The sequence below is a fragment of the Crinia signifera genome, chromosome 7, assembly GCF_055691185.1.
Source record: "Crinia signifera chromosome 7, ASM5569118v1, whole genome shotgun sequence".
Classification (NCBI taxonomy): domain Eukaryota; kingdom Metazoa; phylum Chordata; class Amphibia; order Anura; family Myobatrachidae; genus Crinia; species Crinia signifera.
In genome coordinates this window covers 36,303,943-36,317,614 of record NC_139223.1, presented here as the reverse complement: position 1 = coordinate 36,317,614, position 13,672 = coordinate 36,303,943, and the positions used below count along the sequence as shown (strand labels likewise).

The following is a 13,672-nucleotide window of genomic DNA, read 5'->3' as shown; positions in this document are numbered from 1 at the left end:
TGGGTTCCACGGCCACTGGAGGTTTTCCAAAGAGTGCATGCCACAGCTTGTTTGATGGTATTGGAGTGGTTGTCTATCCACTGGAGTGGAACAGTGTCCAGCAGAGGCAGAGATGGGGATATTGGTAGGAAAACTGGGTATATGCCAAACCCTATCCAGATGATTGGCAGAAGGACTCACTATCACCAGTGCCCCACATTATTCCCCATGGAGTGGTAACTATACCGAAATACAATTAACTGTATATGGAATCAGAACTGTTTTCTCAGGATATGGGAACAGGTCCACCTTGCAGAGTGTTTTATTACCAATTTCATTTTTCATGTGTATTTCCATGTATTGCATTTCATATGTATTTAAATACTGTATATACAGGTTATTCCTTTATTAGCATATTAAAATCAATTGTAAAGATCATCCAACCTTTTAATCAATTTTTCACAGTAACATTTCATATCATCTTCAATAGCGCTGCCATAGAACCTTGTGTTCTAACCCCTTTTTCCATTTACCTCCCATAAAGCCCCATTATACTGTACGAAGCGTTACTACCCAAGTTCGCTGCAGGCAAATTAGAAAATGATTAAGCGGAGGCTCGTTACAGTAAGTACTGTATGTGTACTGCTCCATTCATGTACATTTTGTTACGGTGCGTTTAATAGTCTGTAAGAATATGAGGCTTAAATAATACATGAGTCAAAACACAGCGACAGGTACATTTTAATTGGGATGTTCCGATGAACCTGTAAAAGATCCCTGACAATACTCCACCAGGATGATATAACTTCATGGGATCCTCGCAGCGTTACATAATGTTTGTACTAGGTGTGAACTATTGCTTTAAAATGTAAATAGCACACACACCATTAATAAAGATGTATGTGTACTTACTGCATTTAATACATTCCACAGAAATGGAGAAACACAATGTTCTGCCAATTTAATTTTATTAAGGAATGCTGAAAACAGTCCAATGTACTGTAATTTTTTTTTTTTTAATTTAAATCAAACAGTAGCAGCGAGTCACCCTTTATTACCTGTCCGCAGCGGGGTCGAAATGCTCTGCTCCGGAATGTTACACTTAATTCACAATTGCAATCATCTGCGCTATGTAGTTTTGATGCAATATATTTGTAATCCATTCGTGGGGGGTTGTGCCCTCACTCCGACTGGAATATGAGGCCCTATGAATATTGTGTGCATACCACACACCAATTGTAGTCTATTTCTCAGTAATACAAGTTTGTACACCTATCCTCAATATACCATATGGTGCGGACTGAGCTGCTACAGGATGTTTAGTGCACCCCCAGCAGGACTGAGCTGCTAACAAGAGGTGTAGGTGTAGTGTACTTCCAGCAGGACTGAGCTGCTACAGGAGGTGTAGGTGTAGTGTACCCCAGCAGGACAGAGCTGCTACAAGAGGTGTAGGTGTAGTGTACCTCCAGCAGGACTGAGCTGCTACAGGTGTAGGTGTAGTGTACCCCCAGCAGGACTGAGCTGCTACAAGAGGTGTAGGTGTAGTGTACCTACAGCAGGACTGAGCTGCTACAGTAGGTGTAGGTGTAGTGTACCTACAGCAGGACTGAGCTGCTACAAGAAATGTAGGTGTAGTGTACCTCCAGCAGGACTGAGCTGCTACAAGAGGTGTAGGTGTAGTGTACCTACAGCAGGACTGAGCTGCTACAATAAGTGTAGGTGTAGTGTACCTACAGCAGGACTGAGCTGCTACAGTAGGTGTAGGTGTAGTGTACCTACAGCAGGACTGAGCTGCTACAAGAAATGTAGGTGTAGTGTACCTCCAGCAGGACTGAGCTGCTACAAGAGGTGTAGGTGTAGTGTACCTACAGCAGGACTGAGCTGCTACAATAAGTGTAGGTGTAGTGTACCTCCATCAGGACTGAGCTGCTACACGCAGAGCCGGCCCTAGCCTAAATGATGCCCTAGGCAAGATTTTGGCTGGTGCCCCCTAGCACCGCCACTAGTTCTGCCTCTGACACTGCTCCCCTTTCCCAGCACCATCAACCCTCATCATAGCAGTCATCATTTTGGTGCTCCTACCTGCAATATTTTAAATAGAAACAGTGCACACATTTGGTGCGCAGCCCAAATAGGGGTGCGTTCTTGCTGGGAAGGGGCATGGCCACACAATTTTACCCCAAATTCAAATTATGCCACACAGTTGTGCAACTTTATTCACATTATATCATGTGAGAGTGTCCCTTATTCATGTTACATCACATTGTAGTACCACTTTACCTTATATACATTACTCATCAAATTATACCCTTAGAAAAAAATTCTGAGAAAATATTGTATTTTAACCACCTCCATGGCCACACTGCAACCCAGCACAAAGCAGTGTGTGCTGGGCAGAGGAGAAGAGCTGCAGCTGCTGCTGTCACTTAAGGGGAGGGGGCCCAGGGCCCCCACTGGGCCCTCCCATCAGGCTTTGGCCTGGGTAATTTGTACCCTCTACCCCTTTCTCTCGGCACCCCTGATAATACCACACAGTAATGCCCCTTACACATGACACACATTATTTATGTCCTTATAACCGTAATGCCCCTTACACATTATGCCAACCTTTATTAATGCCCTTCATACACATGACACACATAATGCCCCTTACACATGTTTCACATTATTAATGCCCTTATACACATGACACACATAATGCTTGTTACACATATGTCGCACATTATTAATGCATTTATACATGACACACATAATGCCCCTTACACATATGCCGAACACTATTGCACAACCAACCCACCCGCAGACTGCACTCGCACAGCCGCTAATACTGTGACCTCTGCCTCTGCTTGGATTCAGATGTTTCCTCATACATCTTGTCTCAATAGGCCATGCAGCTCCTGGCCCTTCTGCTAACGTTGGGTGCCTTTTTTGCTGAAAATTCGTCTTATTTGCATTGTTATGACCAGCACACACAAGGAGCTTCCGATGATTAAAATGATATGCGGCATGCCTATATTTTGTGTGCGACTGTGGCTGTACCTGCATACGGAATGCTATGTTACAGTGATTTCCATGAATACACTATTTCATATGCAGATACAGCCTCACTCACACAGAATATAGGCATGCTGCATATCATTTTAATCAGCAGAAGCTGCTGATGCCCCTAGGAATTCCAAATGCCCTAGGCAATTGCCTAGTGTGCCTATGCCTAAGGCCGGCCCTGGCTACACGAGGTGCAGGTGTAGTATACCCCCATCAGGACTGAGCTGCTACAAGAGGTGTAGGTGTAGTGTACCTCCAGCAGGACTGAGCTGCTACAAGAGGTGCAGGTGTAGTGTACCCCCAGCAGGACTGAGCTGCTACAAGAGGTGCAGGTGTAGTGTAACCCCAACGGGACTGAGCTGCTACAAAAGGTGCAGGTGTAGTGTACCCCCAGCAGGACTGAGCTGCTACAAGAGGTGCAGGTGTAGTGTACCCCCAGCAGGACTGAGCTGCTACAAGAGGTGTACATTTTGCATCACAGATGCCTGGAAACCCCACTCCCAGTGTATTACAGTTTTTTTTTTTTTATCTCTTTAGCTTTCATGCACAGAAAGAAAGAACTAAACATGGTATAAAACATTTGTTAAAACCAAGTATTGCAAAAGCAACAAGTATACCATGTATAACAAAATATAAAATTGACCATTTCCAGTTTTAGTTTCATAAAGCGAAGAAAAGAATAGGGGAAGAAAAGGGAAAAGGGCAGAAATCTAAATAAAATAATAAAATAAATAAATGCACAAGTGGTCTGCTGTATAGCGTAGGGAGTATAGGCTCAAATTACTCGAAGCCAAGTCGTTTTCACAGATATTAGTCGTAAAGTACAAAGTTGCAAATGAAGCACAACAGAACTTGGCGTGAGAAAAACTCAGTCGCTGCATTGTAGCACTTTGCATATACTGTAAATGTACAAATGTGACACACGAAACTGAGCAGCGAGGTTGTTTTGTTGCTTCCAGTTGTTTTATTCATGCGAAAAAGGTGATAACTTACAGTGAAAAAGACAAGTCACACCCAGAGGGGCTGTTTGGCAATCCTGAAGCACCAGAGTATCAGTACAATTATTATTAATAACAGTTTCTTATATAGCGCACACACATTCCGCAGCACTGTACAGAGTATAGTTGAACATTCACCTCAGTCCCTGCCCCAGTGGAGCTTACAATCTCTATTCCCTACCACATATACACGTCCACACAGACATTCTAGGGTTAATTTTTTTGGAAGCCAATTAGCCTACCAGTATATTTTTGGAATGTGGGAGGAAGCCAGAGTACCCGGAGGAAACCCACGCAAGCACTGGGAGAATATACAAACTCCACACAGTTAGGGCCATGGTGGGAATCGAACCCTTGACCTCAGCTCTGTGAGGCAGTAACACTAGCCACTACACCATCCGTACTGCCCACACTATGACTATGATACATACACGTGAATAACAGGCAATACACAGCTGTAGGTCATCTGCTTTTTCAAGTTGTACACAAGCCATCGGAGTTCTTCTGGAAGAATTACCACTTGGTGAAAATGATGGTGTCCTGGCTGGGGAAAAAAATCATCAAAAAATAAATAAAATCACAATGCCAATGTTATTAGCAGGGAAAGACTAGCGAAATAGTAGCAGTTACACGTACACTATAACCGCATACAATACGGCTGAGAAGAGGCTTGTAAATCCCAGTTGTGTTTAAGTACTATAATGGGACTAAATGTCATTACAGGGCCATGTTTCCAGGATGCCTAGATATGATGGCAGCCGCCTGCCATTCTCACAGCACGTGCTCCAGACACCTAGAACTGCACATATGTCTCACTTACTGCACGGTGGCCTCTCGGGGCACCGAGTTCACATAGATCTGTTCCCAGTGAGGAGATGGTTATACGAGTAATGTGAGAGGGACATTTATAATACATATGTGAGATCAGAGTCCTAATACTAATAATGGGCTGCTATAGTGGCCGCCTGCCTCACTATTAAGTGACAGTGGGAGAAAATGGTGCACAAACACTAATATACCTTTTAGAAATAAGTATTACACAAAGTAAATTCATACCCCTATCAGACATAAGCAAAACTCCTGGGAATTTTCATGTGCGACTAGCGTATATCTGATTGGCTCTACCCGGGATTTATGCGACTAAAATCCCGGATCCTGCGCACCTGCACCTAAAAACCTGGGATTGTACCGGGTTTAAAATCCCAGGTATTATGTCTGAAAGGGGTAAAAGTGATGCTACAGTAACAAATAAAATGTCCTTGGTGTATGTTACAATTAAGGGCCCTTGTCTTTTAAAAACAGCCATTTTGTTGGATACATTAATAGTCTGAAATTTACTAGGGATTGGGGCACTACATATAACCTCAATTTATAAAGCATGGCACTTACATATACAAACATAAAAAAGGACCCTCACCCAGTCCGGGATGACAATGTGAATGAATACATTTTCAGGAGCTAGTTTTACCTCTAAGAAAGGGTGTAGCTACCATAGGTGCAGGGAGTGCAGCTGTTATGGGGACCAGAGCTGAGAGGGGCCACCTTCCCTGTCACAGTTACATGTGTTATATACAGGGGTGTAACTACCATAGGTGCAGGGAGCGCAGCTGCTATGGGGCCCAGAGCTGAGAGGGGCCACCTTCCCTGTCACAGTTACATGTGCTATATACAGGGGTGTAGCTACCATAGGTGCAGGGAGTGCTGCTGTTATGGGGACCAGAGCTGAGAGGGGCCAACTTCCCTGTCACAGTTACATGTGTTATATACAGGGTGTAGCCAGGGCCGGATTAATAATGGACCTGATGGAGCTACAGCTCTAGGCCCACTCTCCAAATAGGCCCATTTTGTAGCTGAGGGTCAGGGCTTTCCAGCGAGCCCAGCCCAACGTCGCTAGCCCCCCGGGAACCGGAGATACCGCCAGGCAAACATGGAATGTTTTCCCCATAGGATAACATGGGACCCACTAATTCTGACCTCCACCCGGTTCCAACGGCTGCCAGTTCCCCCTCCGGCATCACAGAAGCTCGATGTTGATCTCAGTCGAACCCAAATAGCTGGGCCTTCATTCTGATACCTGGTCCATATGGGTTCATTGGTTCTAGAGATTTTGCGGGTAAACCAATTTTTTTTTTTCATTTCTGAAATGTAATTTCATGGCTGTTCATGTTTGAGGACAGATTTCTCTGGAACCAAACGGCCCAGTTTCACAGGACCAAAATCAATCGAAGCCTACATGTAAATGGGTCAGTTGGTTCCGAAGATATAGCTGGTTGTTTAAAGGGGACGGGGGTGGTTTTCTCTCCCCCTCACATCAGAAAATGCAGGGACTAGGTTGGTGTAAAAGGGGCCAGTCCGGGAATGTCCCTGCATGATCCTGGGACCATATTCCTGTGTAAGTCCCTGCATTTTCTGCTGTTAAAGGGGTATTATTTCAAATAGCCGGGACATGCAGTGCTCTAAATACAGCCGGGCAACCCCCTGCTCTCTACCCGGCTGTCATTTTTGCCTGGTGTCGGCTGTCCCCCAGTTCCCACGAGCATGCAATCCCACATGGCAACGAGCATGGAACCCCTGGCAATGAAGATGTAGGTAAGCAGCACTTATGTAGCATAATTTTTAATAGGCATTATGGTGTTTGGCATAATACGTAATGGAGATTGTGGTGTGTGACTTAACATGTAATTGGCATTATGGTGTAAATTTTTAATGCGCGCCTTTGGCGAGCAATGCCCCTGTTTATGAGGCATATTTTGCATTATTGCTCAATCTGTTTGGTATAGTGCAGGCATGTCCAAACTATGGCCCTCCAGCTGTTGTGAAACTATAAGTCCCATCATGCATTGCCACAGTTTTATTATTAGGGAATGCTAAAACTATGTCAAGGGCATGCTGGGACGTGTATTTTCACAACAGCTGGACATACCTGGTATAGTGTGTATTTTGGCCCAATCCATGTGGCAAAATGTGAATTTTGCCTTAATCTGTGTGGCATAACGTGAATTTTGACTCAATCTGTGTGCCATAGTGTGAATTTTTGCTCATTCCATGTGGCATAATGTGTAAGAGGCAAGTACAGTATGAGGGAGTTACTATTGTGTTGCATGATTTGTATAAGGGGTATATGATGTGGTAAATTTAGGTGACCACATAAAAGGTGCTGAAATGTTGTCTACCAAGTTTCTGGAGTGCGGCCTCACCTCACAAGTATCTTAGGACATCGGCATCCTGCGGGTGCGCCTTTTGGAGTTCACCCACCAATATATCTCCCTGCATTTTTCTTATGCCAGCCCCCTGCCCTTTCCAGGCAAATAGAATTAGTTGAAAGTATTTACACAAATAGAGACTCACCCATGAGCAGACCACCCAACCAGAACTCTGGTCTCGCCCCCACATTATTAGGTGCTGGCCACAACCCCTATTATTGTGCATAATAGGCCCTTGATCATTTTCAGCTCCAGGCCCATTTAGACCTTAATCTGGCTCTGGGTGTAGCTACCATAGGTGCAGGGAGTGCAGCTGCTATGGGGACCAGAGCTGAGAGGGGCCACAATCCCATTCACAGTTACATGTGTTATATACAGGGTGTAGCTACCATATGTGCAGGGAGTGCAGCTGCTATGGGGCCCAGAGCTGAGAGGGGCCACCTTCCCTGTCACAGTTACATGTGTTATATACAGGGGTGTAGCTACCATAGGTGCAGGGAGTGCATCTGTTATGGGGACCAGAGCTGAGAGGGGCCACCTTCCCTGTCACAGTTACATGTGTTATATACAGGGGTGTAACTACCATAGGTGCAGGGAGCGCAGCTGCTATGGGGCCCAGAGCTGAGAGGGGCCACCTTCCCTGTCACAGTTACATGTATTATATACAGGGTGTACCTACCATAGGTGCAGGGAGTGCAGCTGCTATGGGGCCCAGAGCTGAGAGGGGCCACCTTCCCTGTCACAGTTACATGTGCTATATACAGGGGTGTAGCTACCATAGGTGCAGGGAGTGCTGCTGTTATGGGGACCAGAGCTGAGAGGGGCCAACTTCCCTGTCACAGTTACATGTGTTATATACAGGGTGTAGCTACTATAGGTGCAGGGAGTGCAGCTGTTATGGGGACCAGAGCTGAGAGGGGCCACCTTCCCTGTCACAGTTACATGTGTTATATACAGGGGTGTAGTTACCATAGGTGCAGGGAGCGCAGCTGCTATGGGGACCAGAGCTGAGAGGGGCCACAATCCCATTCACAGTTACATGTGTTATATACAGGGTGTAGCTACCATATGTGCAGGGAGTGCAGCTGCTATGGGGCCCAGAGCTGAGAGGGGCCACCTTCCCTGTCACAGTTACATGTGTTATATACAGGGGTGTAGCTACCATAGGTGCAGGGAGTGCAGCTGCTATGGGGCCCAGAGCTGAGAGGAGCCACCTTCCCTGTCACAGTTACATGTACATTTCTCACTATTGGGTAATACATACTTACAAACATTTGCCTTGGAGTCTGCAATATATATATATATATATATATATATATATATATATATATATATATATATATATATATATATATATATATATATATATATATATATATATATATATATATATATAGGTATGACCCTGGACTTGCTCATTGTAATGCATGGCATATTTTACAATATATGTTACATAATATGAACTGTGATACTGTAGTGTGGCACAATATATGAAGCGGACGCACTAGAGAGCATAATATGAACTGGGGCAACACTGTATTGTGGCAGAATGTGAACTAGAGGGTGTAGCTACCATAGGTGCAGGGAGTGCAGCTGTTATGGGGACCAGAGCTGAGAGGGACCAACTTCCCTGTCACAGTTACATGTGTTATTTACAGGGGTGTAGCTACCATAGGTGCAGGGAGCGCAGCTGCTATGGGGCCCAGAGCTGAGAGGGGCCACCTTTCCTGTCACAGTTACATGTATTATATACAGGGTGTACCTACCATAGGTGCAGGGAGTGCAGCTGCTATGGGGCCCAGAGCTGAGAGGGGCCACCTTCCCTGTCACAGTTACATGTGCTATATACAGGGGTGTAGCTACCATAGGTGCAGGGAGTGCTGCTGTTATGGGGACCAGAGCTGAGAGGGGCCAACTTCCCTGTCACAGTTACATGTGTTATATACAGGGTGTAGCTACCATAGGTGCAGGGAGTGCAGCTGCTATGGGGACCAGAGCTGAGAGGGGCCAACTTCCCTGTCACAGTTACATGTGTTATATACAGGGTGTAGCTACCATAGGTGCAGGGAGTGCAGCTGCTATGGGGACCAGAGCTGAGAGGGGCCACAATCCCATTCACAGTTACATGTGTTATATACAGGGTGTAGCTACCATGGGCGGGATGTTGTAACATCCGCGGCCCCCTTCGCCGGCTACCGCATTATTAATAACGGCATATGCTATAACATATGCCGTTATTCATGCAAGGGACAGCTCTTGCGATAAGCGCTGTCCCTTGCGATGCGGTGCCGGCGCTGGACTTCCGGGTCTGTGACCCGGGAGTCCATCTGCGCATGCGCAGACCCCGGCGCCGGCCGCAGGGCACGCTGGGAGGGATCCGTGACGGATCCCTCAAACAGCGCTGCGGTAAGAAGCCCATAGGCTTCTGCAGGGATTCGCCAGCTTTAGCTGGCGATTCCCTCCGCAGCGCTGACACTGCGGAGGGGGCATATAGCATATAGAAATGCGGTAGAAACCCCGAAAACGGGGTTTTTACCGCATTTCTGCTATATAGCATCCCGCCCCATATGTGCAGGGAGTGCAGCTGCTATGGGGACCAGAGCTGAGAGGGGCCACAATCCCATTCACAGTTACATGTGTTATATACAGGGTGTAGCTACCATAGGTGCAGGGAGAGCAGCTGCTATGGGGCCCAGAGCTGAGAGGGGCCACCTTCCCTGTCACAGTTACATGTGTTATATACAGGGGTGTAACTACCATAGGTGCAGGGAGCGCAGCTGCTATGGGGCCCAGAGCTGAGAGGGGCCACCTTCCCTGTCACAGTTACATGTATTATATACAGGGTGTACCAACCATAGGTGCAGGGAGTGCAGCTGCTATGGGGCCCAGAGCTGAGAGGGGCCACCTTCCCTGTCACAGTTACATGTGCTATATACAGGGGTGTAGCTACCATAGTTGCAGGGAGTGCTGCTGTTATGGGGACCAGAGCTGAGAGGGGCCAACTTCCCTGTCACAGTTACATGTGTTATATACAGGGTGTAGCTACCATAGGTGCAGGGAGTGCAGCTGTTATGGGGACCAGAGCTGAGAGGGGCCACAATCCCATTCACAGTTACATGTGTTATATACAGGGTGTAGCTACCATATGTGCAGGGAGTGCAGCTGCTATGGGGCCCAGAGCTGAGAGGGGCCACCTTCCCTGTCACAGTTACATGTGTTATATACAGGGGTGTAGCTACCATAGGTGCAGGGAGTGCAGCTGCTATGGGGCCTGAGCTGAGAGGGGCCACCTTCCGAGTCACAGATACATGTGTTATATACAGGGGTGTAACTACCATAGGTACAGGGAGTGCAGCTGCTATGGGGCCCAGAGCTGAGAGGGGCCACCTTCCCTGTAACAGTTACATGTGTTATACACATTTCTCACTATTGGGTAATACATACTTACAAACATTTGCCTTGGAGTCTGCAATATATATATATATATATAGGTATGACCCTGGACTTGCTCATTGTAATGCATGGCATATTTTACAATATATGTTACATAATATGAACTGTGATACTGTAGTGTGGCACAATATATGAAGCGGACGCACTAGAGAGCATAATATGAACTGGGGCAACACTGTATTGTGGCAGAATGTGAACTAGAGGCATTGCAGCATGACATAATATGAAGTGGGCCACTGTAATATGGTACAATATATACACTATAGTGGCATAATATGAACTGAGGTCACTGTATGTCATAATAAGAATTGGGGATACTTTGTGGCATAATGTGTACTGGCAGCCCCACAATATGACATAATATGTACTAGGGCAATACTATGCTTCATAAAATAAACTAGGACACTATTATGTGGCATAACATTATCTGCTGCAGAGAGCTGCCATGGGGCTGGTGCTGGTTCCAATGGTGTGACCAATAGTGGCATCTTAGGATCTGTATTATAGAGTTCACAGGTGCTAAAAGTGGATGACTTCATCCTTTCATATTCAGCCAAATGGATGCACACAAGGGGGGATGCTTGTAGCTACATTGGCATAAACTCTCAGACGGGTGACTGTGAATTGCTACTGCTAATATTAGATTAATATTAGACAAAAAAATACAATACAAATAAATACCACAATATAATATATATTATAATAATGTATAATAATATAATATAATAATATAATAATGTATAATAAGGCCAAACACTTAATTCCAATCGGTTTTTATATATCAGGCTTACATCAATGCTTTATACAGGAATGCCATCTGATGAACCTGCCAGGCGGAGAAACGCGTTAAGTAACCCAGTTCCTCGGCCTTGCCTGTTTATGCAATTGGACCTTCTGTTTGCTCTGGACTTCGCACTCCGATACGGATCACTAGCTGAGAAGCCCAGGTATTCCTGTTATGTCATACTATACAACTGGCTGCCCCCCAACAGCAAAGAGGGAGATGTTTACTATCTAACCTGTTCTTGGAAAACAACCTTCTGAACTTTGTGCACACTGCACACTCTACAAGAGATCACTTCCATTAATTAATATACTGCAAATTCATTTATTGTCTCTTCAAGGTTCTGATATCTGACTACTGCTGTATCCAACCTGGCAGAACTGGAATTACTACAGCTAATTAGCATCCTTCTTTCTGGTGTTAATAAATGATATAAGCCTGATAAATAGCCCTGCATAGTACTGTATGTAGTTTTAAATTATGATAATTTATGGGATGCAGTCAAAATCCCGACAGGGTCATACTGTAATACCGACAAGGACAAAATCCCGACAAGAACAAAATCCCAAAATGTAAAATACCGACAAGGACAAAATCCCGACATGGTCAAAATACCGACATATAGAATGTACAGGTGAAACGGTCAACATGACTTTGGGTCGACATGGTTTTTTTCACTGTTTTTTGACCCTACCATCCACTAGGGCGTGGTGGGAGAATAAAATAGTGTGCTCGAAGCATTGCGAGCGAAGCGAGGGGCTGCGGTTCACCTCCAACTGTGTCCATGTCCACCGTGTCGACATTCGGGTAAAAAAAACAGTGAAAAAACGCATGTCGACCCAAAGTCATGTTGACAGTTTCACCTGCACATTCTATATGTCGGTATTTTGACCATGTCGGGATTTTAAATGTCGGTATATTGTCCTTGTCGGTATTTTAAATGTCGGTATTTTGTCCTTGTCGGTATTATGACCCATTCGGGATTAAGACTGTCGGGATTTCATACCGAATCCTAATTTATTTTATTGTGCGTTTTGCAGTGTTTTTATATATTCTTGAAAAATTTGGTACTTATGTAATATCTGGGCTCCCGTTTTTCTTATGAGACCGCATCCGCTCGCCACGCTTCGGGCACGGAGGCTCGTTGCGCTCGCCACACTATATAATATCAACTCCATGGGGTATGAAAAAATGGGCTGCCTTTAACATGGGAGCCCAGATAATACATACCAAAATTTTTTTTACAGTACTTGTGTAACAAGTAGTCCCACCTCCACAGCGCCAGGGGGTGGGACTACAGCTTTCTACCAGGTCAAACCCACTGAGAGGCTGCAGCCACCCAAAGCCTTCTCTTTGTAAATATATCCACACGAGTTCATAAGACAGGAGTTTGCGTTGCCCACGGTTTCAGGTTCTCAGGTCATTACTCAGATATCCGCAAATGTCAAGGCCAATTAACTGGATCACACCTGTGTCACACGATCAAACACGCTTACTCATGAATGAAAGAAAGTCTGCCGAGGACATTGTGAATGGATAGAGCCTACGGCCCGATTTAGAGTTAAGCGTATAATAGAACAGCATCCAAGTATGTACACTTAGATTTCTTTTGAGTTATACCTTAACATCTTTGTCACAGAGGCTTTTCTAACCCCCGTGCTGAGCCTTTACTAATCCCTTTTGGGCTGCTCATCGCAATCAATCTTTTTTTGTTTTGTTTTTCCCCCAGGAAGATTTTGGGCAATGGGGGTTATTCTGGTTGATTCGCAAGGCGCAAATTTGCGAGTCCACCAAACCCCACCTTGCGAATGGTTGGCTTGCGCCACCCATTTGCAAGGGCGATTCGCTCGCAGGGCCTGCGAATGGTAGTCTGAGACCATCGAATGATGGTGAAGACGCATGCATATAATAGTGACTCTGACTTGCGTTCCCGGTGATGTCAGCTGCCCGCCCGCTGCACCCGTGTCATCGCCTCATTAGCATGAGAACCCCCAGCGTTCTCATGGGAACACCCATGAAATGCCTGCCGTTCCCATATGCTAATGGAGCTGCCCGCTGCCCCCCGCCCGCTGTCCTGGTCCCCGGGCAAACGCAGGCAAAACTAAATAAGTCCCAATATGTAATAAGGTTTAAGGCCCATACACACTGGATGATTTTGAGCTGAAAGTAGGTCAATTTTGGTAATTTAAGCTGCTTTCAGGGCAAAACTG

General features: G+C 45.6%; 1 long non-coding RNA gene across 1 annotated transcript in view; it reads left to right on the top strand.

Annotated features, from left to right (window-relative positions):
- LOC146020048 (uncharacterized) overlaps positions 1-12,041 on the top strand; it is a 54,901-nt gene extending 42,860 nt beyond the window's left edge. Inside the window, exon 3 of the long non-coding RNA XR_014450716.1 lies at positions 11,487-12,041. This is a non-coding gene — a long non-coding RNA (uncharacterized LOC146020048). The remainder of the gene's footprint in view (positions 1-11,486) is intronic.
- Positions 12,042-13,672: the final 1,631 nt, after the last annotated feature.